General features: G+C 45.7%; 1 non-coding gene and 1 pseudogene across 1 annotated transcript; one reads left to right on the forward strand and one right to left on the reverse strand.

The window, feature by feature from the left end:
• Positions 1–14002: 14002 nt before the first annotated feature.
• On the reverse strand, positions 14003–15942 carry LOC126000628 (cleavage stimulation factor subunit 2 tau variant-like; annotated as a pseudogene).
• Positions 15943–20773: 4831 nt separating this feature from the next.
• Positions 20774–20985, forward strand: LOC126000631 (small nucleolar RNA U3). Its single transcript, XR_007492825.1, has one exon. It is a non-coding gene; the product is annotated as a small nucleolar RNA U3 (small nucleolar RNA).
• The last annotated feature ends 2416 nt before the right edge of the window (positions 20986–23401 follow it).

Here is a 23401-nt window from a genome sequence, read left to right on the forward strand (position 1 = left end):
CATTCTCAGTTCCTTCTATTAATAATACTCACCCTTGCCGGCATTTTCAATGGACTTTTCTCCCTCAGGGCATGCTAAATTCACCAACTATGTGTCAAAATTTTGTGGACAAAATTTTGAGCCCTGCTCGTGAAAGATTTCCACAAGCTATAATTTATCATTACACTGATGATATTTTAATTACAATGAATAATGAAACAGATTTACAGAAATTATATGTTTATGTGATCAATTGTTTGCAAATGGCAGGACTGAAAATAGCTTTAGAAAAAATACAGACCATGCCACCATATCAATACTTGGGCTTTATTTTGGACAGAACATCAATACATCTACAAAAAAATTCCATAAATAAAGAGAACCTTAAAACGCTTAATGACTTTCAGAAACTTTTGGGTGATGTAAATTGGCTCCGCCCAGCGCTAGGAATCTCAAGTGCAGAGCTGTTTAATCTGTTTAAAACTTTGGAAGGTAATTCTGCATTAGATAGTCCCAGAAATTTAACACAAGCTGCTAAAAATGAATTGGACATTTTCTTGAACAGACTGCAAACATTTCTCTTAAGATTTATCCCTGGAGAGAAGGTATTTTTATTAATTTTCCCTACAAAAGAAACACCTACTGCGGCTTTAATGCAACAGGCTGGTCCTTTGGAATGGGTGTATTTACATAACAAACAGCCTCAGTCTGTGATATCTTACCTGCAACTAATTTCAGAATTGATTATCAAAGCAAGACTTAGATCAATATCTTTGTTAGGTTTTGATCCAGATATAATAGTATTGCCAATACCAAAAAAGGAAATTGAGTTAATATTGCCTCTTAATGAATCTCTACAAAGGGCTCTCTCAGATTTTACAGGAGAGATTTCTTCTCATTATCCAAAAGGAAAGACCTGGGACTTTTTGAAAAAGACTCAGTTTGTTATCTCTTCAATTGTGAGGGATTCTCCTATTCCCAATGCAAAAGTTTTCTATGTAGATGGATCAAGTGGGGGAAGGGGCAGAATAACCGGGGAAAATATGAATATAACGATAGAAACCAAATATAAGTCTGCACAGAAAGTTGAATTAGCAACGTTAATTTATCTATTAGAAAATGTATCTGAAGCCATGAATGTCGTTTCTGATTCTTTATATGTTGTAAATTTATGCCCGGTGATAGCCACTGCCTCCCTCAATTCTCATAGTCCTATTATACAAAATTTATTTAAAAAGTTACAACACATTATTCAAAAAAGAACTGAACCTATCTTCATCACACATATTAGAGCTCATTCAGGCTTTCCAGGGCCAATGGCTCAAGGAAATAAAACTGCTGATTTGTTGGCAATGCCTATATTTAAATCACCTGTAGAGGAACATTCAGCCTTACACACAAATGCTCGTCGTTTACATGTAAATTATCAAATTCCATGGAGGCAAGCGAGAGAAATTATAAAAAGATGTAACATATGTGCCCCGCTAGCACAAAAGACTCATATAGCAGGAGCAAATCCAGAGGATTGCAGTCTAACGAATTGTGGCAAATGGATGTAACCCAAACAGACTTATTTCCCAAAAAACCATAACTTCATGTGGTAGTGGATACATATTCTCGATTTATTTGGGCAATTCCTATGTCTTCCCAAAAATCTAAGGCAGTTTGCAGTTTTCTCATCCTTGGTCTGCAGCTACAGACAGACTTGGTGCTACTGAGGGGTGCTGGGCACCTGCACAGGCAGTGGCGCACATGGGGAGGCCTGGTGCTCCCCGCAACCTTTTCCTGTCAATATATAGAGTCGGCTCTTCTGTTGCCTCCATACTCTGCTGGCCTGCACAACCTCAGGTGCGTCTGACCCTGGATCCTGACACTGACCACCACATTCTGTCTCCCAGGACCGGAAAACAGTTAGTTTTCACCCCCTCGGCAGAGCAGATGGATCCATGCAGGGCAATTGCCCCAAGGTCCTCATCTCCCTAGAAGCCATCTTGGGCATGCAGGGCTTTGAAGGGGGCTGGCACTTCTGGCAGGTAGAAATCCAAGGCTCGGGCATGTGGTCCTTAGGGGAGTGCAAGGATTCGTTCCCCCGAAATGCTCCCAGCACTCCATCCCCTGGTTACGGCTGCTGGCAACTTCAGAAGCTCACTGGGGTCCACCAGGCACTGAGCCACATTGGCGTGTTTCTGGACTATGACTTGGAAAAAGTTGTCTTATACAATTTGGCTAACTGCTCCCACTTTTGCACACTCAATGGCAACTTTTCGGGAAAGTTGTCCTACTTTGGTCTTGGCTCCTCGTCCGTAGAGTTTTCCATGAACATTGTCTGAGCTAATGGTAAGTCCCTCAAGCACTCCTCTGCCTTGTTTTCCCTGTGTAACCCAGTTGTGTTAATAAAGTCAGAGACCTTTCTGCAGTCTGAGTGCTGGTGTGTTTTCACAATGACAACCCTACCCCACCTCTCTAACCTGTACCCACTTCCGGCCAAGTTTTGAGCAGAGTCCTCTGTGCCCTTGTGGTTTGGGGGGAGGATATCACAATCAAGTCTCCAGGATGTATCTTCACCAAGGCCCCCTGCTAATACCTGCTAATACCATGCTAATATCTCCTTGCTCTGCTCTTCAGGCCCGTTGGCAATATCTGGGCCTCCGGAGTACTGCTTGGGAAATCCCCAAACAACATAAAACAGCCCCCAAACCCAAATATATTTCTAGGTCTTTTAGTGGGGCAAAGTATTCAAAAAGGTGGTGTACATAGACAAAACTTTAAAACACCCTTATGGCGTTGGGTCAATAGCCTTGCAGTGAGGGTGTTTGCCTTGCATGTGGCTGACCCGGTTTCTAGCCCCAGCCTCCCATAGTGTTCCATGAGCCTGTCAGAAGTGATTCCTAAGGTCAGATCCAGGAATAACACTTCATCACTGCCAGGTGTGGGCTAGTAACAGAGCAGAGAGCCAGGAGTAACCCTGAGCTCCACTAGATATTGCCCTAAACAACCCCTCCCCAAACACCAAAACCAAAAAACTTCCATTCCTTAATTAGAAGTTTTTCATTGATGGAAGGCTAAAAAAAGTTGAAAACACATTATTAGTCAATGGAATCTCTAGAAGATTTGGATTGTTCGAGTTGGCACTGAGAGTCAAAGACAACCTATAATGCAAGGTGCAAAAAGAAGTTTATTTGGTTAACCAAGGTCTGAGCTGCATCCTACTAGGAAGTCTTGGCAAAGACCATGAGTCAAATCTTCAAGCAGTTTATATAGAAATTACAAGTAGTAACAGATATTAAGAGAGCAACCATCTCATTATATAGTTGTCTTAATCACGATTTTTTCTGGCTCAACTTCGGTTGTCTAGGGATACTATAATTCGAACCCAGGTTGTTGGGGGGATCTTTGATTCAAACCTTGGTCATCTAGGGATATTCCTGGTTGTCAAGGGTTCTCTGTCTCAAAATTCAGTCCTCAAGGAATATTCTAATAGGGAACCTGGTTGTTGGGTAAATACTCTGATAACGAACTTTGTTGTCGAGGAATACTCTGATACAGAACCTGGCTGTCAAGGGTTAATTTGATTCAAACTTTTGGTTGCTAAGGATGTCTTTTTCCAAGCTCACTCAGCCCCTGATATTCCTGGAGGGCACTAACTTTGATTTTATTTCTTTTTTTCATTTTTCCACACCTGGTGTTGCTCAGGGATTACTCCTGGCTATGTGCTCAGTATTTGCTCTTAGCTTGGGGGACCATATGGGAAACAAGGGATCGAACTTCTGTTCATCCTAGGTTAGCATGTGCAAGGTATAGATGCTTTTACCACTTGTGCCACTGCTTTGGCCCCATTATTGAGTGGAAAAGTAAACTTTAATAGGGTTAGGACTTGTCTTTCTCTAGAGTTCCTTATCATGGATTTAGGGTGGGGAATCTTTGTTTTTACAGGATATGAAGTTGTCCCAGTCCTTCAATTTGTAAAAACATCATTTAGTGTCTATCAAGTTTAGTCAACCAAGTACAATACAATGACACAACCCGAAGGCAAACATTTCCAAGCAGTATGGAGACTTTGGAATGTTATGAAAATTTTGTTGCAGATTTATATTAAAAGAAAAAAAAATTTTTTTTTTGGTTTTTGGGCCACACCCGGTAATGCTCAGGGGTTACTTCTGGCTGTCTGCTCAGAAGTTGCTCCTGGCTTGGGGGACCATATGGGACACTGGGGGATCGAACTGCGGTCCTTCCAAGGTAGCGCAGGCACCTTACCTTTAGCGCCACCGCCCGGCCCTTAAAAGAAAAAATTTTATATAAAAAACAAACACGAAGGGCTGGAGTGATAGGACAGAAGTAGCTCATCTGCCTTGCATGCTGCTGAGCCATGGACCAAACTAGGTTCAACCTGGCATCCCATATGGTCTTCAGAGACTTCCAGGTGTGATTTCTGTGCCCAGAGACTGGAGTGATCCTTGAGTGCTGCCATATGTGGCTCTAAACACCAACTAAACCAAAGCAAAACCAAACTATGAGATCATTCCATCTACATGAACAGCATGAAGATTTAAAATTGATGAATAGAAAAGCAAATATAAAAGAATGTAAGAAATCTATTGATGTCAATGACAGAACCAGGAAGAACCAGAGTGGTATCAGCCCAAGAATATGGAAACTAACACTGGAACTGACAACACTCAAAATGTTGAATGTACTTGTCTATTTTCTTGTTTTGGGTCCACACCCAGTGGTACTCAGGGGCCATTCCTGACCCTGCACTTAGTCATTCCTGGAATTTTCAGAGGACCATATGGAATGTCCACAGTTGAAACCATATCAGTTGCATGCCAGGAAGGCGCCATATCTCTGTGTTATCTCTCCAGTCCTGAGATAGTTTTCCTCATGTATTTTTTTTGGTTTTTGGGACACACCCGGCTTTTCTCAGGGGTTACTCATGGCTGTCTGCTCAGAAATAGCTCCTGGCAGGCACAGGGGACCATATGGGACACCGGGATTAAAACCAACGACCTTTGGTCTTGGATCAGCTGCTTGCAAGGCAAATGCCGCTGTGCTATCTCACCGGGCCCTTCCTCATGTATTTCACACATTAAATTTTTATTTATTTTTTTGGGTCACACCCAGCAGGCTCAGGAGCTACTCCTGGCTCTATGCTCAGAAATCACTCCTGGCAGGCTCAGGGTACCATATGGGATGCTGGGAGTGAACCACCGTCTTCTGCATGCAAGGTAGACATCTTACCTCCATGCCATCTCTCCTGCCCCCACACATTAAATTTTATTAGAATATTTTCTCTAAACTTTCATTCAGATAGTTATTTGGTTGTTTTTTAGCCTAGAATATGTCAAGTAGTGGGGCTACAGTGATGACACAGTGGTGGGGCATTTGCCTTGAATGAAACTGATCCAGAATGAACCTGGATTGTATTCCTGGCTTGCCATATGGTTCCTGGTACCTGCCAGTAATGATTCCTGAGCACAAAGCCAGAATTAACTCCTCAGCGCTGACTAGTGTGGCTCCAAAACAAAAACAAACAAAATAGAAAATGCCACATGGTACAGTAGGATTTCCACAGAAACCTACAATACATTTCACAGAACCCCACACATCATTTCTCCTTTGAAAATAATGGAGATATCTATTTAATAGCTGACAGTCAAGAGTGCAGACTTGACTGAAAAAAAAAACCAGGAGGGATTCCTAGTCCCTGGGGAAGTTGACAGGATTAGTGAGGGGAGAGGTGGGGCCAAGAAAGTCCCCATCCTATGCAAATGATAGAATCAAGGAGTGCCTTCAGGAGCCAATCAATTCCCTGGAAAGAATGCATGTTGGAATCTGACCAATGGGAGAGGGAAGGACCCACCCTAATTGCCTGAGTTCCATCCTCAGTTCATTTGCATCTCTAGAGTTGGTGGCTTGGCCTGAGCCTTGAGCCCTGAGCCTGCAGGAGGGGTGTACAAATCCTCCCTGCTTTGGACCCAGCTCTGAGAACCCACCTCACAGTGGGGAGCAACCACAGGATCCAGGTGAGCTGCAAGCTGCCACCAGGGGTAGGGAGGACCTTCAAGCTAAAGACACAAAGGGCGTTGGGGGAAGCAGCAAGAAAGGGCATATTTGAACCTGGCTCCATAGCAGAGTACAAGATAATGGGCAACTGTCATAAGTAAGAGTTTAGACATTGATTCATGGCTTAGGGTCTGTCATCTTTTTGGGAATCTCGTGGTTTTCCACAATCTGTATTTTCATTTCGATTCCAAGATTGCCTTAGGTTTCCAACTCTCCTTTGAGTGGCGCCTTCTACCAACCAGAGGACAAATTGCAGATTCCTCTCCAGGCCCTGTGGAAGGCTGAAACAGCCCAGAGCAGCTGAGGTCAGAGCTGCAACAACCTGCTCCTGCTTCATAGTCTCAGGCCTGCCTTTGCGCGTGGCAGTGGGTGTGACCATGACCCTGGTGGCCTCCCTGACTGAGCTGCAAGCAGCAGCCCACTGCCCCATGTGCCAGGCTTTCCTGCAGGAGCCTGTGACCCTGAAATGTGGCCACAACTGCGGTGGCTCATGCCTGCAGCAGTACTGGGAGCACCTGCACGACGTCCTGCCCTGCCCCGCCCCATGTGCTTGCACCCCTGCACAGGTGGGCACCCCCAGAACATGAAGCTGGGGGACATGATTGATGTGGTCCAGCAGATTCTGTGCATGAGGGAGAAGAACAGTGAGAAGGAGCAGGAAGAAAACGAAGAGGATGAGGAAGAAGAGGGCAGAGGCCACTGTGAGAGGCACCAGCAGGCCCTGAGTCTGTTCTTCAAGACGACCTGGAGATGCTGTGTGGCCAGTTCTCTGCCTCCCCTGACCACCAGGCCCAACACCTGACTCCCGTTGCAGAAGCCACTGCTCATCACAGGGCGAAGCTCAAGAGTTGCCTATGGCAGCTGAGAGAGCAGGTGGAGGAGGCAGTAAGGGCCTTGGAAAGGAACGACGACGAAGTCACCGCGTTGAAAGGCCAGTAGAAGCTGCAGAAGCAAAATATGACCCAGGAAGGCAGCCAATGGGCGCAGTTCTTGAGGAAAAAGGACCGTTCCATCGGGAGGAAGCTGGTGCACCAAAGGGCCGGTCTTTACATACAAATGCTGAACACAGAAGAGCAGTTGTCAGGCCCAGAGAGATACCACAGCGGCGTTTGCCTTGCAAGCAGCCGAGCCAGGACCAAAGGTGGTTGGTTCGAATCCTGGAGTCACATATGGTCCTTCATGCCTGCCAGGAACTATTTCTGAGCAGACAGCCAGGAGTAAACCCTGAGCAATGCCGGGTGTGGCCCTCAAAAAAACAAAAACCAAAACAAAAAAAAGTAAGGACAGCTGTCCAGGGAGGCCTGCACCGGGAAGGAGCTGCTCATGGCGCTGCAGAAGGCCTGTCTGCACGCCGACGCCCACCTCCTCCAGGACGCTGGAGCCCTGAACCTGGCCTGGAGCCATTGCCAGATTCTGGGATTTCCTGCGGCCTCTTCCTGGGAGCAGAAAGGGGAGAGTCCCTCTCTGCCCCCCAGCTACATCGGCTTGGGCAACATGAGGGCCAAGTTCCAGGTGCACCTGACGCTGGACCCTGAGACTGCTCACTTGGATCTCTGCATTGCTTGCCAGACAACTGCAGCTACTGCCAGGAGGGCGCACAGGCCAGCCCTGGCATGTGTCCCCGTGCATTCACCTCCCATGTGGCGGTCCTGGGGGCCCTGGTCTTCGGGATGGCCAGCACTCTGGCAGGTGGAGATCTGAGGCGTATGAGTCTGATGTCTGGATGTCTGCACCGAGGACTTCTCCAGGGCACTCGGGCCACACAGACCCAGCACAACAGCTGCTGGCAGATGCCCGTGACCATGTCGCTGACCCTGCCGCACTTCCCACGGGGAAAGCTGCAGTCGCCTGCTTCGGGGTCTTTCTGGACTACGAGTTGAAGGAGATTTCCTTCTACAACATGAGCAAGAAGACCCACTTACACACACTCACTGGGACCTTCACCGAGAGACTAGTGCCTTATTTTTCCATCAGAGATTTTTTCTTCTCTTCGTCCTTGAGTGTCCTGTGGGAATAATGTTGAAGTATTGGGGACTTGTGGTTGGGTCTTACAATGTAGGCTGTGCTGGTAATAAAGAGACTTAATTGCATTTTGATGTCTGGCTGTCAGTGAATAGGCCAAGGATGTTTTCTTTCTAATTTCCCAATACTTACTGTGCCTATGCAAAAACAAACAAGCAAACAAAATAAACCTTGCCACATCAGCCGCCTCTTTTTTCTTTTAAAAATTATATATTTTGTTTTGTGGTCAAACCTGGCTGCATTCAGGAATTACTCCTGGCTCTGCAGCTGGCTCTTGAAAATCACTTCTGGTAGGCTCGTGGGTCCATAGGAGATGTCAGGGTTCAAACAAAAAATAAAACAGCTGTAACAAGAACAATAATTAAAAGTTTAAAAGTTTGGGGCCGGAGAGATAGCATGTAGTTAAAGCATTTGCCTTGTACGCAGGTCAGTGGTTCAAATCCCAGCATCCCATATGGTCCCCTGAGCCTCCCAGGAGCGATTTCTGAGCATAGAGCCAGAAGTAACCCCCGAGCGCTGCCGAGTGTAACCAAAAAACCAAAAAAATAGTTTAAAAATTTAAAAAAATTTTAAGGGGTTGAAGAGATAGCATGGAGATAGAGAATTTGCCTTACATGCAGGGTGGTGGTTTTTTTTTTGTGTGTGTGTGGTTTTTGGGTCACACCCGGCAGTGCTCAGGGGTTATTCCTGGCTCCATGCTCAGAAATTGCTCCTGGCAGGCACGGGGGACCATATGGGACGCTGGGATTCGAACTGATGACCTCCTGCATGAAAGGCAAACGCCTTACCTCCATGCTATCTCTCTGGCCCAGGGTGGTGGTTTCAACCCAAGCATCCCATATGGTCCCCCGAGACTGTCAGGAGTGATTTTTGAGCATAGAGCCTGGAGTGTCCACTGATCACTGCTGGGTATGACCCAAATAACTAAAACAACAACAAAAAAATTTTAAACATTTTAAAACATTTAAAATGGGGCCAGAGTTGTAGCACTGCGGTAGGGCATTGGCCTTAAGTGTAGCTAACCCAGGATGGATGCACTTTTGATCCCCGGCATCCCATATGGTATCCGGAGCCAGAAGCAAATTCTGAGCCCTGAGCCAGGAGTGACCTCTGAGCACGGCTGGTTATGGCCCTCAAACACAAATGAAAAAAATTCAAAATATTTTTTAAATATGAAGTTGGAGAGATGGTATGGATGTAGAGCATTTGCCTTGCATGCAGAAGGATGGTGGTTTGAATCCCAGCATCCCATATGGTCCCCTAAGTCTTCCAGGAATAATTTTTGAGTGCATAGACAGGAGTAACCCCTAAGCACTGCCAGTTGTGGCCCAAACAAACAAAACAAAAAGTTTAAATAAAAAATATTTTAATATAATTTAAAATAAACTCTTGAGTGCTTCTTGGTGTTGCCCAGAAACCAATGAACAATCAAATCAATAAATAAATAAAGCTTAAAAATGGATTTTTAAAAAAATAGAAAACAACACATTTATATGCACTTTCAACATATTATTTTGAAGAAAAATGAACCAAATACAATATTTAAAACGAGGAAAAAGTACATTTTAATCAACAATCTTATCAGAGTTGAGAGAGAGAAGTGGGGAGTTGGAGAGTGCAGCACACATCTCACACATGAGCACTGCAGGCTCAGGACGAGTCAGCTTCTAAGTAGAACAGGCAGCAGCAGGAAAAACACCCAACCGGCTGGATAAATGTCCTAAGTAGGTCTCAGGTGACCTGTGGGCAAGCCATAGTTTGGGGACCCATAGTTTGGGCTAGAGCAAATGTCTCTAGGCACCCCTCAACTGAGTCATTTGCGTATCATTTCTAAAGGGCTGTCCAATGACATAAGGACCCAAATGGTTCCCACCAGTAATGTAGTGATGGGTCTCAAACTCCTGTCCCTTGTAGCTCTAATCTCTGTTCATGTCCTCTGGTTTTCTGCCACCCATGTCACTATTGTCATCTACAATTCTTGGGTTGAACTGCTGATGTTCCGTTGACCCCAACCTATTCCAATGACTACATTGGTCAAGGTTTCTGAGCCGCAAATGCCAGATCCCAGTAGAGTCTTAAGTATCACCAGGTCCAGCTGAGCCCATCAAGACTACAAGAATGCGAGTGCAAGTCAGCACTGCCAAGAATGGTCTGGATGTTCCCTAACTGCCCTTGAGTATCCTGGGTGCAGTGGTTGCGGAGTCTGCTGATATAGTAGAGCATATGCCGAATATTGAAGGTGCAGCAGATTCTGGGTGCACGTGTTCCCCTGGTGCACACTGTGCACAGGTGCCCTGGCACCACTACGTGTGGCCAAAAAAACTTGAATGGAGTAAGTAAATGATTCTTTAACCTTCCCCGTGAAAAATGAAGCATTGTTAATAGAACATGTCAGGTATTTCTTTTCCTGAGGAAACTATCTTATGCTAGGAAAAAAATAAAAATGCTTGTATTAAAAAAGAAAAAATTCTCAAGATTTCCATCAAAAGTGTGCATAGGCTTTTCTGCCCAAGACAGCCCAAAAGAAGCCACCAAACACAATCTCCTGGGCCCAAACCCGGAGAGCCATTATAAAAGACTGCTGCCTGGCTCCCTGTTGCCTTTCTGCCCAAGGCAGCCAAGAAGATGCCATTGAACATAAACTCCAGTTACCAGTCCCGGTACAGGCCCCACCCAATATGGTGGAGCCAGAAGAGTGCAGCAGCTCCGCTTAGCTCCGTGCAGTCCTCATCTTCTAAACCAGGGGTCTTCAAAATACTATTGTATTTGTTCCTTTTTGTTTCTTCACTTCAAAATATGATATATGCAGTGTGCATAGGAATTTGTTCATAGTTTTTATTTTCACTATAGTCCGGTCCTTCAACGGTCTGAGGGACAGTGAACTAGCCCCCTGTTTAAAAAGTTTGAACCATGAACCCAGCACAGCAAATAGCAAAAACCACTATAGAAGTGTTGCAGTGGAGAAGCAATGCATGATAATACCACAATAGAGAATGAAGATGATCTGAAAAGCCTCTCATATAAATTAGAGTATTAATATGGAGGATGCTCAAAGAACTCAAAGCAAGCATAGATCGATCTGAACAGACCATAGTGAAGAACTCACAACTGAAATAAGAGGTCTAAAAATCTCAGTGGATGAAATGAACACCTCAATGAAAACCCTCTCCAAAGGCATAACTGCAGCTGAGGATGGACAGATGCAGAACCACTGCATACAGCAGAAGACATTGGAAAAGAACCTTTAAAGCAAATGATCAATGAGTTTACTACTCAAAAATGTGAGCAGTTGAAAATAGAAGTCTTTGATAAATGCAACAGGAACAACATAGGAATCATTGGAGTCTCAGAGACTCAGGAAGAGAATATTAAGAAGAGTTGGAGAAAGTGTGAGAAGAGGAAGAGGAAGAATATGAAGAAGAGGAAAAAGAAGGGGAAGAAAAAAAGAAAAAAGTAGAGGAAGGAAAAAGCAGAGGAGGAAGAAGAATAAAAGAAGTGGAAGAGGAAGAATAAAAGGAGGAAGAAGTGGAAGAGAAAGAAGAAAAAGAAGAGGAAGAGGAAGAATAAAATGAGGAAGAAGTGGAAGAGAAAGAAGAAAAAGAAGAGGAAGAAGAGGAGAAAGAAGAGAACAAAAAGAACGAGGAAGAAGGGGAAGTAGACTAAGAAGAAGTAGATGAACAGGAGAAAGAAATAGAAGAGGAGGAAGAAGGGAAGAAGAGATGACCAAGAGAATGAAGAAAAAGAGGAGAGGTAAAAAAGAAAATGAATTGAAGATATTTTAAATTGATTTTGTTTTATTTTATTTTTGGTTTTTCAGTCACATCCTGCAGTGCTCAGGGGCTACTCATAGCCCTATGCTCTGAAATCGCTTCTGGAAGACTCAGGAGACCATAATGGATGCCGGGATTGGAACCACTGTCCATCTCCATGCAAGCCAAATGGCCTACGTCCATTCTATGTCTCCGGCTTCTGAAGATTTATTTTTAATTTCGTTTCTTATTTTTTTTTTGTTTTTTTCGGGCCACACCCATTTGATGCTCAGGGATTACTTCTGGCTAAGTGCTCAGAAATTGCCCCTGACTTGGGGGGACCATATGGGATGCCAGGGAATCAAACCACAGTCCTTCCTTGGCTAGCACTTGCAAGGCAGACACCTTAACTTTAGCGCCACCTCACTGGCCCCTAATTTCTTTTCTTATAATATTGTCTTTGTTTAAGAACTGTGATTATAAACATGTCTGTAGTTGGGTAAAAAGAGAGAGATCTTAAAAAAAGAACAAAGGTGCATAGTCTTTTTTTTGTCTTAAACATTTTTATTTATCCACATTAAACAATGCAAATATTGTACAACACTTTTTTCCTTAGAACCCATAGATAAAACTTTGGGATAAAGCATTTATATTACAAAATACCCACATCAGCTCTGTGACTAGTATTAATGAAGACTAGCACACTCGTAAAGCAGAATTAAACCCTTCAATTTGGGGGAAAGTATATAGAAAACCTGGGACATGGTATGAACAGCAGAGATAATACAACAGTGGCAAAACAGGAAGTAATCAGGATATAAAGTAAAATTTTGTAAATTACCCATTTAAAATGGAAAAACCTTAAAGGGGGACAATATTCATCTGCTATCTTGTTTCAAGTGACTTTTCCCCTTTTTGTAATGGGCTTTTCTTCTACAGAGAAAGAGTACTGAGTTAACTGGGTATTTATGCTTCCAATTACTATTTGGTCTTTTACAGATTTTGTTACCATTTTCTCGAGGCTTAAAAATAATCTAATAACTCGAAGGGAAATACTAAGCCCCTACCTTCCTATTTTTAAATGCCTCATGGATTATTTTTATTAGGACTGCCTTTACTATCTGTAAGAAAATAACAACTGTGCAGAGAATTTATACCACTACAACAGTATCTCTGCCTGACTGGGCCTCAAAATTATTCTGCTAATGTATTAAGTGACCAGAAATTTTTTGGGGGGAATTAAGAAAAGTGAAGGACATTTTATTAAATGTTGCTTTAATACTTGTAACTCAATTATGATTAACCTGGTGGATACCATCTGTATATATAGAAGCTAGTTACCAGGAACATTTGTACTTTACTGAATGAAGCCCTCCGTTACTTATTAAGAGCTCAAAGCTGTATATACTATTCAGCAACATTAACTAGTAGTCCTTAGGCAGTAATGTTTACAAATTACAATGTAAGGTAAGTACTCAATTCAGGTTAAGAGTTTAAAAACTACTGGGAAATATAGTGTTTTATAAACTGAATCTCATCAGAAGAGACTTAAACTAGTTGTTGATCCCAGACCTGGGTCAGCAAAACCATGACATTTACGCCAGGCCACAATTCTTATGCTCTCTAGTGGGGGAGCAGGGAGAAAATGGACAGGGACATGGGACTGGAACCAGACACATTCCTCAACTTTTCAGGTAGCAGTTTTAGGGGAAAAGTAATCAAAAGCACAAGTTTAGACTTCTGCCACCAGGTCTAATATTTTAAAATAATTTCAAAGAAAATGTTTAGCCAGCACAGCATTTTATCGCCCTAAAATAGGATTTTATATTTTAAATGGCTCACCAAAAAATGTATCTTAAATATTGAGGTAAAAGTTCTTACACAACCACAAACAACTGTTAACTATCTTAGCATATTACCATTTAAAAGATGACCTTAATCGTTGCATTTTCATTGTTTTAAATTCTAAAAATGCCATTAACAATGTACATTTTTTGACTGCATGTTTTTGTAATCTTTAGTATAAAGTACTCTTGTTATTTTTGCACCTACAATGAATCAGTGAACAGGCAACCCCTTCCTCCCTCAATGTAAACCAGTTAAATAAAATGAGATTAAGTTTTGAACTGTGGAATACCACTAATCATTCAAGTTAGCTATCTGCGCCCATTTTCCATACTACAGAAAAACTTTGGGGCCTACTGTCAAGTATTCTCTAAGCCCTTTCAAGAAGCCCCAGTGGACTTCTGGATCTGCTCCTTTAAGATCAGGATACTCTGCCTTTGTTCTGGAGGCAGCATGGCAATCTGATCAGCGGTTAGTTGTAGAACCTGCATGATCAAAGCTGCCTTTATTGATCCTGTGGAGTTACCTGGCTCTGCCCGGGGCTAAAACTGCTGGGCTGGCCTCCACCTTGCTTACCAGCTCCCTGCATACCAGCCCCCTGCATGCCTCCTCCTTGCATGCCAACTCCCTGTAAGCCTGCTCCCTGCATACCAGCTCCCTGGATGCTTGCCCCCAGCATGCCAGGGCCCTGCATGGCAGCTGCAGGATTGCCCACCGCAGCAATATTGGGGACCTGTCTGGGCCCCTGAGGACCACCTGCCCCCATACTAATGGGTCCAGGACCCTGAATTCCACCAGTCATGGGGCCTCTTGAAGTGGGAACAGGGCCCCTGATCTCCATTCCTCTGGCTTCCATCGCTCGTGCTTCCATCGCTCTGGCTTCCATCGCTCTGTTCTCCAGGGCGCAGGTCTCCATTCCTCTTCCTTCCATCACGCGGCTCTCCAACACCTCAGTCCCCAGAGCCCGCGCCTCCAGACCTCTGGCATCTCTGCCACCTGTGCCATCCATCGGTAGACCTCTCTGATCGAGCATGGGCCCACGGGGCTCCCCAATGAGCAGCCTGGGATCTGCCATTGGGCCTCCTCTCATCTCATGCACCGAGGGGCCTCGGCCGTCATGCCCAGAGGCATGGTGCATGGGGGGCCCCTGATGTGGGGGGCCCAAGTAGCCTCGGGGCTCCACTTCTCCGGTGACGGAAAGCAAAGTCCCTCCACGGGGGTCATTGGGCGCATCTCCCAACAGTCCTCGAGGTGGGAGGCCGCCGGCAGCCATGGGCCCACGGGGCATGGGGGCTCGGGGATCCGCCATCTGCACCTGCACTTGCACTTGCCCATGCTCCAGGGGCACCGGCCCCACCACCCCTGGCATTCCAACTTGGGGTTGCATCGCCCTGCCAGGAGTGAGGGCGCCGGGACCGGGTCCAGGCCCGGGTCCGGGGACGGCAGCTGGCATGGGCCCGGGAGCGGGGATGCCTCCTTGAATGGGGGTCTGCATGAGAGGCGGAATATCCTTCACAGGCCTTCGAGCCAGATGTTGGGGCTGAGGCGCAGACGGATTCGGTTGACTCAGCAGCACCCCAGGAGCCTGACAGAGCCCAGGACTGGGCCCAGGGCCAGGGCCAGGGCCGGGTCCGGGTCCAGGGCCGGGTCCGGGCCCGGAGACGGGCTGGTTTTTGCCTGGGATGAGAGGCGCGACGTGGACCTTGCGGAGCAGGATCTTGAGGGCGATCTCGGGGTCCACGATGCGCATCACCACCTGGGCCTGGAGCAGGGCGTAGGCCAGCTGCGGGTTCTGCAGCAGCATGTTGCGGGCCTCCTGGTGGCTGTTCTGCACGCAGAGCTTCATCTGCTTCATGAGCTCGAACATCTGCTCGGGCGGGAGGCTGGCCACGGCGCGCGTGATGGACTCGGGGGCGTCCTCGGGGGCGATGGGGTCCCCGTAGGGCGAGTCGAGGACGGGCGCGGCGGGGCCCAGGCTCTTGAGCTCCTCCTTGTTCTTCTCGCTGGCCGCGTTGTCCACGCGCAGGGCGCGCCCGCTGAACTCGCGGCCGTTGAGGTTGCGAATGGCGCTCAGCGCCGTCTCCTGGTCCTGGTACTCGCAGAAGCCGTAGCCCTTGGGCTTGCCCGTCTCGCGGTCGGACACCAGGCGGAAGCTCACCACCGAGCCCACCTCCGAGAAGATGTCCTTCAGCTGCTCCTCCGTCGCCTCGTACGGGATGTTGCCCACGAACACGGAGCGCAGGGAGCGCTCCATGGCGGGGTCTCGCACCGCCAGGCTCGACATCTTGCCTCCGCGAGCGGCTTCCTCTCGCCCGCCCTCCGCTTCCGGTCTGCGGCGGAAGTGGTGCTCACCGTTCGGGTGGGAAACGTGCGTTCCGGTGCTGCGCCGAAATGGTTCCGGCTTCTCCGAGGACCGCGAGAACTTTGGTTCCGCACGTGAAATTCGCTTGTAAAAGACTCCCCGGTTCTGTTGCTTTCGCGGTTTTCAGCGCATCCCTGTCAACATCTTTATTTCTCTCTAGTTCCTCATTCTTCTGACTGTATTTAGCGAACTCAAGGCCGCCCGGGAAGGGTAGGTGGGGGTTTGTCCTCAGTAAAGATGGCGGCGCCGGCTTTACCGCGGGAATCTCGGAGAAGCGGTCTCGCGAGATCTGGCTGAAGCGTGCATAGTCTAAGTACTGTTCAGGCCTGCTCATCTAGGCAGTATGGAATCTACCAAATTTTAGTTCTTTAATAGACCAAGAAATTATTCAGGTCATCATGTGGGACCATGGTGGGTGCTAGAAAAAGAATACGTTCGGTTACAGAAAATGGTAGGTTCTGATGCTAAAATTCTTTTCATTTTTATTTTGTTTTGTTTGGAAGCCACATCTACTGGTTCTCAGAGTTTCTTCCTGGCTCTCAGCTCAGAAATCATTCCTGGCAGGCTCAAAGAACTGAGTGGGATGATGGGGATCAAACTGGGTCAGGTACATATGGGCAAACACCCTCCTGATATGCAATCTCTCTGTTCCTAAAATTCTTATTTTTTTAAGTTGAAATGAATAAAGCCAGATAAGGTCAACATACACTCACAACTCAGTTCTGTTGCCATGACACAGAAAAAGAGGACGGGGGTGTCACACCTCACTTTGTTACACTACAGGGCAGAGGAAGGTAACTACATAGACTAAAGAGGTAAGGGGCAAAGCCACTCTTGGGTGTTGGAGAGAAGACGACCAGGGTGCAAAGGGGTAAATAGTGGGAGAACTTATTGCCAGGACATGCTCGTGGGACACTCCCCAAAATCCCTTGAGAGCATCTGACTTTCCTCACATCTTCCACAGATGTGGGGTCTATGGTGAAATGAGGGTGGGAAGAAAGATCCCAAGCAGCCAGACATCTGACAAGACTCTTATTCTGTTCCCAGCACTCAGTATTGTGGTAACAGGCATTCTCTTTTTTTTTTCGGTTTTTGGGCCACACCCGCCGATGCTCAGGGGTTACTCCTGGCTATCTGCTCAGAAATAGCTCCTGGCAGGCATGGGGGACCATATGGGACACCGGGATTCGAACCAACCACCTTTGGTCCTGGATCGCCTGCTTGCGAGGCAAACACCACTGTGCTATCTCTCCGGGCCCAACAGGCATTCTCTTAATCAAGCACCCTGAGACGATCCATGGTGGGCAAACATGGAGGGTTTTTATTTACACTACTTAGTCAGACGAGGTAAGTACCCTAGACCAAGATTAGGGTCTAAAAGTCGGTTTTAATAGAACAATACTGAAAGGTCATGATGAATGGACTTCATGATCAAACTATGGGGGTGCATACCTCAAAGAACCTTATCAATATGGCAAGTAAGGTTCATCCATAGGCCAGACCAGAGGGCATACCTATCAACCTTCCCATCCACATGCTAAAGCATCTCTCTATATTTTTTGTTTGTCTGTTTTGGGGCCACATCTGGTGGTATTCAGGGGTTATTTTTGTCTCTATGCTCAAAAATCACTCCTGGCAGGCACGGAGGACCATATGAGATACTGGAGATCAAACCCGGGTCTGTCCCAGGTCACCATGTGCAAGGCCAATGCACTACTTTTTTTGTTTTGTTTTGTTTTTGAGCCACACCCGGCGATGCTCAGGGGTTCCTCCTGGCTGTCTGCTCAGAAATAGCTCCTGGCAGGCATGGGAGACCATATGGGACACCGGGATTCGAAACAACCACCTTTGGTCCTGGATGGGCTGCTTGCAAGGCAAACGCCGCTGTGCTATCTCTCCGGGCCCGCCAATGCACTACTGTTGTGCTATTTCTCCAGCCCCAGCGTATCTTTATAAATAAATTAGTTTATATGAATACCATGGTGAAATGGCTGTTCATAATACAATTTGGTACGTTTTTGTTTGTTTTTCACAATTGCAAAATTGTTCATGACTGAGTTTCAGTCATCCAATTTTCAACACCCTTCTTCAGTGCATGTTACAAATCCAGCAGAACCCCAACAATACAGGCACTACATTTCCAACTCAACAGCTACTCAGGAAAACAGAACATCAACAAAGCATCCCACACATGTCTCTGATGATGCTCATGGAGAGTTACTTGGAGGAGCTTCCAGGGGTGAAATAGGTCAGATATATTAAATAGAGCAAATGGGTCCCCGTGAACGAGGCAGAGATTATTTGGAAGTGAGATCTGTTTCTCAGGTTGTAAAAGGTGACTTCTTCCAACTCATAATCTAGGAAAATGCCAAAGTGGAGCTTGAGAGTGGGCAAGAGGGAAAACGTCTTGCTCACGAGTGGGCACCTGTGACAGGCAAGTTTCTGCAGAACACAGCCTGTCACACGCCTAAGGACCATCCACTCAAGCCATCGATTTTGACTTGCTAGGAGCATTGGCTGCCATCAAATCCCTCAGCACCCAGGATAGCTACATGCGCTCTGTATGTGTTGGCAAGAAGACCAGGGTCCCAGGCTGGTTTTCCTGGCAATAGAGAACCAATCTCTTGTCCTGGGAGACAAACAGACCTGGATGTGCCGTCTCAGGATTCATGGTGACATCCATCTGAAATCTGCTCATAATATTCTGCAACCAAAGGCATGTGGGAGGAAAGTGTGGGTGAACGTGGGGTGCTGGCAGAAGTTTTGGGGGAGCTTGGTCCTACTGCAGCTATGCATTCCTGACCCCCTTTAGAAGTGTCGGTCAGCCTTCAGAGAGAGCAGGGTGAGGGTGCTCAGGCTGGTCTTGAACTGGAGCCCAGCCCAGACAGCTTTTCATGTTTCAGATCACTTTTTGGAAAACAGCCCTCATTACATCCAGTTGGATCTTAGCCAAGGCACCCTACTCTGATCGTAGGATATGCTTTATTTCCTGGAAATTGCGGCACAACTCCTGCCTTTGACTCTCCGTTGTATCTCTCCATCTTTGTCCCTCCCACAAAATGCCTTTCAAAGACCATTTATGCCTCCTCCAGCTGCTTCCCCATTCACCCAGGCAGCTCTTGAATCTCTGCCCTGTGGTGAACATCACTTCCTGTGATGGCTGTCAGGAAGTGGCCTTGTGGTCAGGGGAGGCATCGCACTGGCCACATAGCAACTCCAGATCGTCCACACATAACAGGCTCATGACATGCTGGTGCCTCTCACAGTGGCCTCTGCCCTCTGCTTCTGCTTCTTCTTTCTTTTTCTCCTCCTCCTCCTTCTCTTATTCCACTTCTGTAACATTCAACCTTTTGCTGGGAAGATGCTGGATCAGGTCAGTCATGTACCCCAGCTGTGTGTTCTTCTGGGGGTGCCCGTGATTGCAGGGTTGCAAGCACACAGGGCAGGACAAGACATCCTGAAGGTACTTCCAGTGCTGCAGAAAGTCTGAGCCACAGCAGTTCTGGCCACATCCCAGGAGAGCAGCAGCTCTGACCTCCTGGTTGGAGAGGAAACTGCAGTTCGTCCTCTGGTTGGTAGAGAGCACCACTAAGAGGAGAGATGAAAACCTAAGTCAATTATGGGATAGAAATCCAAAATCCAGATTGTTGCGAATCCTATGGCAAAATCCACCTGTGTCCGAAGGGGGAAAAAATATATGTACATATATATATGAACATCCTTATAAATGACAATGTGCAGGGCCGGGCGGTGGCGCTAGAGGTAAGGTGCCTGTCTTGCCTGCGCTAGCCTAGGATGGACCGCGGTTCGATTTCCCGGTGTCCCATATGGTCCCCCAAGCCAGGAACGACTTCTGAGCGCATAGCCCGGAGGAACCCCTGAGCGTCACCGGGTGTGTCCCCCCCCAAAAAAACCCAAAAATAAATAAATAAATAAATGACCATGTGCTACTTACATATTTTACTGTTATTCTGTCCCAGGTAAGTTTCCAGACAAGATACAGCTGCAGTCATTCGGTACAGTATGCTCAATGTGCTCATAAAAAGATACATGGTGAATTATTCTCTGTTTTGTTTTGTTTTGGAGGCTATATCCAGCAGTGCTCTGGGATTACTCCTGCTCTGCTCTCCATTCTCGGGGCTCAAGGGACCATAAAGAATTCCTGGAGTCAAACTCAGGGTGGCCACATCATGGCAAACCTCCTACCTGCTATGGTATCACTCCATGCCCATATGTTGTTTGAATTATAGTTAGAAATTATATGACTTCCTTCACACGAATGACAGGAGTGGTAGATGGTCTGGTCAGTGGATCTATATGAGGGGAGTTGCTTGCAGAAAATTCTGGTAAGGGAGATGGAGAGATAGCCTGGAGGTAGGTCGTTTGCCTTGCATACAGAAAAATGGTAGTTCAAATTCTGACATCCCATATGATTCCCCTGAGACTGCCAGGAGCGATTACTGAGAATAGAGCCATAAATAACCCTTGAGCTCTGCCGGGTCTGAATTAAAACCAAAAAGAAAACAAAAAAAAAAGTAAAAAGAAAATTCTGGTGAATGATGTCATAGAGTCCCCAAACAACAACTATATGTTAGAGCCAGGGGAATACAACAGATAGGGCATTTGCCTGACATGCAGTCAACACAGGTTCAATCCCTGGCAGCCCATATGGTTCCCTGAACACTGACACGAGTAATTTCTAAGTGCAGAGCGAGGTTGTGTGCTTCAAAAAACAAAGTAAAACATAATTGCAAAGACTATACTTTCTGGGAACATTTCTACAGTGTGTAACTAGAGAAGTTTCTCTGATCATGTAGAGCACCTGAAACCACGAGGAGGATCCAGAGCGTCCTCTTCTGAGCGTGAAGCCAGGTCTAGGTGTCGCTTCTGCTGCTGCCTTTGGCCATCGATGATTGTTCTTCCTTTCCTCTGGAAGGGGAAGGTCAGGGGTCTCAATCTAGTGGCCTGTGGGCCGTTTGCGGCCCTCCGTACAACATTTTGTGGCCATGCCCTAGAGGAATCTTTTTTTGTTTTGTTTTGTATTAGTTGTTTGGATCACACCCCCTAATGTTCAAGGCTTACTACTGACTTTGTACTCAAGGATCACCCCGTTTTTGCCTCATGAGTCCCTCAGGTAAATTGAGTTTGAGATCCCTGGGGTAGAGTGAGAGGATGCAGTCTGAGTGGTATTTAAAAAAATTCTTTAAAAACTAAAAACATAATCGCAAGTGTTTGTGTCTCTCATTTTGCTATGCTTTTTTAGACTTGCTAATTATTTTACACACTCAAAACAACTTAAAAAAAGTCCTGAAAAGTCCCAGTAGTTCAAACCTGTGTCTAAAGTGAAAACCCAAGGTCTGAGACAGAAAGAAAGAAAGAAAGAAGTAAGGAAGAAAGAAAAAGAAAGAAAGAGAAAGAAAAATGAAAGAAGAAAGAAACGAAGAAAGAAAGAAAGAAAGAAGAAAGAAAGAAAGAAAGAAAGAAAGAAAGAAAGAAAGAAAGAAAGAAAGAAAGAAAGAAAGAAAGAAAGAAAGAAAGAAATTTTCTGCACAGAAGCAGGCTGGGAAACTGGGATAATTGATCATGACATTCAGACACTGTTAAAGGAGATATATAGAGAAAAAAGTAGATAGGACACTTCAAAACTGTCATGGTCACATTTACAGTGCCCCTTGTGTTAAAAATCGGTGCGTGTCAGAGATCTGTGAAATCCTGATCTTAGGTTTATCTATCCCTTTGCAAGGAGACGATCATGGCCCATCACAAACACAATCTTCGAGGTGCCCAGAAGGGCCAGTAACATCCAGAAACAGGCTGTTGAAAATCTCAAGATTTTCTTCCCTCAATAAATCCAGGATCGATCACTGCAGATTGAGGCTACTTGGGATCTTATATCTTCTTTCAAACTTTACTAAAAAAAATTTGAGTGATATATCCCTAAGTTATGGGGTACTTTAAAATCTGGAAGTAAAGGCATCAAAATAAATGACAGTACCCATGAACAACTGCAGAGATGAGTCAGAGAGTTAGCCCAGATGATAGGACCTTTCTCTTGCAGACAGTCAATGCTGGTACAATGCTTAGCATACCATATGATCCCCAGGAAATTAAAATTAATCTCACAATTCAAAGCAGCCTAGGAAATGCCCCTAGAGAGCTGGCCCATGTTTGACGACTTCAAACATATTTGTGTTCTATTTTCTTTGTGTGTGTGTGTTCTGTTTTCTTGCTTTAAGTATCATTACAATATTAAACCTCTTTTATTCACTTACATTCTAAACAAGGACAGTTTGTTAATAAAAAAACCTGTGTGGGCCCGGAGAGATAGCTCAGCGGCATTTGCCTTGCAAGCAGCCAATCCAGGACCAAAGGTGATTGGTTCGAATCCCGGTGTCCCATATGGTCCTCCGTGCCTGCCAGGAGCTATTTCTGAACAGACAGCCAGGAGGAACCCCTGAGCAATGCCAGCTGTGGCCCAAAAACCAAAAAAAAAATGTGGAAATGTTGAGGTTTTCAGGGAAAAATCTCCAGGGTAACAACAACCCGAATGCACCAGCACACACTTCAGCGTGGTTTTCCTGCTAGACTCTGGGAAGTTCCAGTGGACTTTACAACATGGAAATAGTGGGTGAAAAGATACATTCCAGGGAAAAATCTATCCTTCTATAGGCTGGTGCAGAATAATTGAGAAGTACTTTGTTATATGCTTCAATAAATCATGAGTTATAAGTTATCATATAGGCAAGGCACTTGGCTGCATATAGATAACCCAGTAGTGATCTGCTACCATACTATATGGTGCCAATAGATAATAGTGATTCTTTGGTGCAGAGATCAGTTGAGTAAAGACCAATGGACCCACAGATTTGAAGAATTAATAAAAACATATATAAGCCCTATACTCCCATCCAGAAAATTCATGTGGAAGTCAGGAGGCATCAGCAGTCCTGCCATCTTCTCACCAAGTACAGTTGCCTCTCCCTCCGGTTTATTAAACACTCAGGATGTGAGATGTCACACTGTTTCACACAGTTATAAAGGGCTATGTCTTCAGGTCTCAGACTGTTCATCCCATATGTCCTGTGATGGTGAACCAGACAGCAGTGAAGGTGACTCTACCTTGGAATTTCTGTGCATAGACAAAATGACCATTTCTGCTGATATAATGGCAGTGGAACACGCCCGTTGGAGACCCCTGGACCTGCACTCAGGAAACATCACTTAGATATGATCACTGTCATGCCAGGTATAAAAAGAACAACATCGGCCACTGATGGAGCCAGATAGTGAGCAGAAAAGCACTGTCCCATCCATTGAAGTCTTGATAAAGCATCTATCCCTCTATTTGTATTTCTCCCTCTATTTATATTGAAACTGGATC

The sequence above is a fragment of the Suncus etruscus genome (assembly GCF_024139225.1).
Source record: "Suncus etruscus isolate mSunEtr1 chromosome X unlocalized genomic scaffold, mSunEtr1.pri.cur SUPER_X_unloc_4, whole genome shotgun sequence".
NCBI classification, from domain to species: Eukaryota; Metazoa; Chordata; class Mammalia; order Eulipotyphla; family Soricidae; genus Suncus; species Suncus etruscus.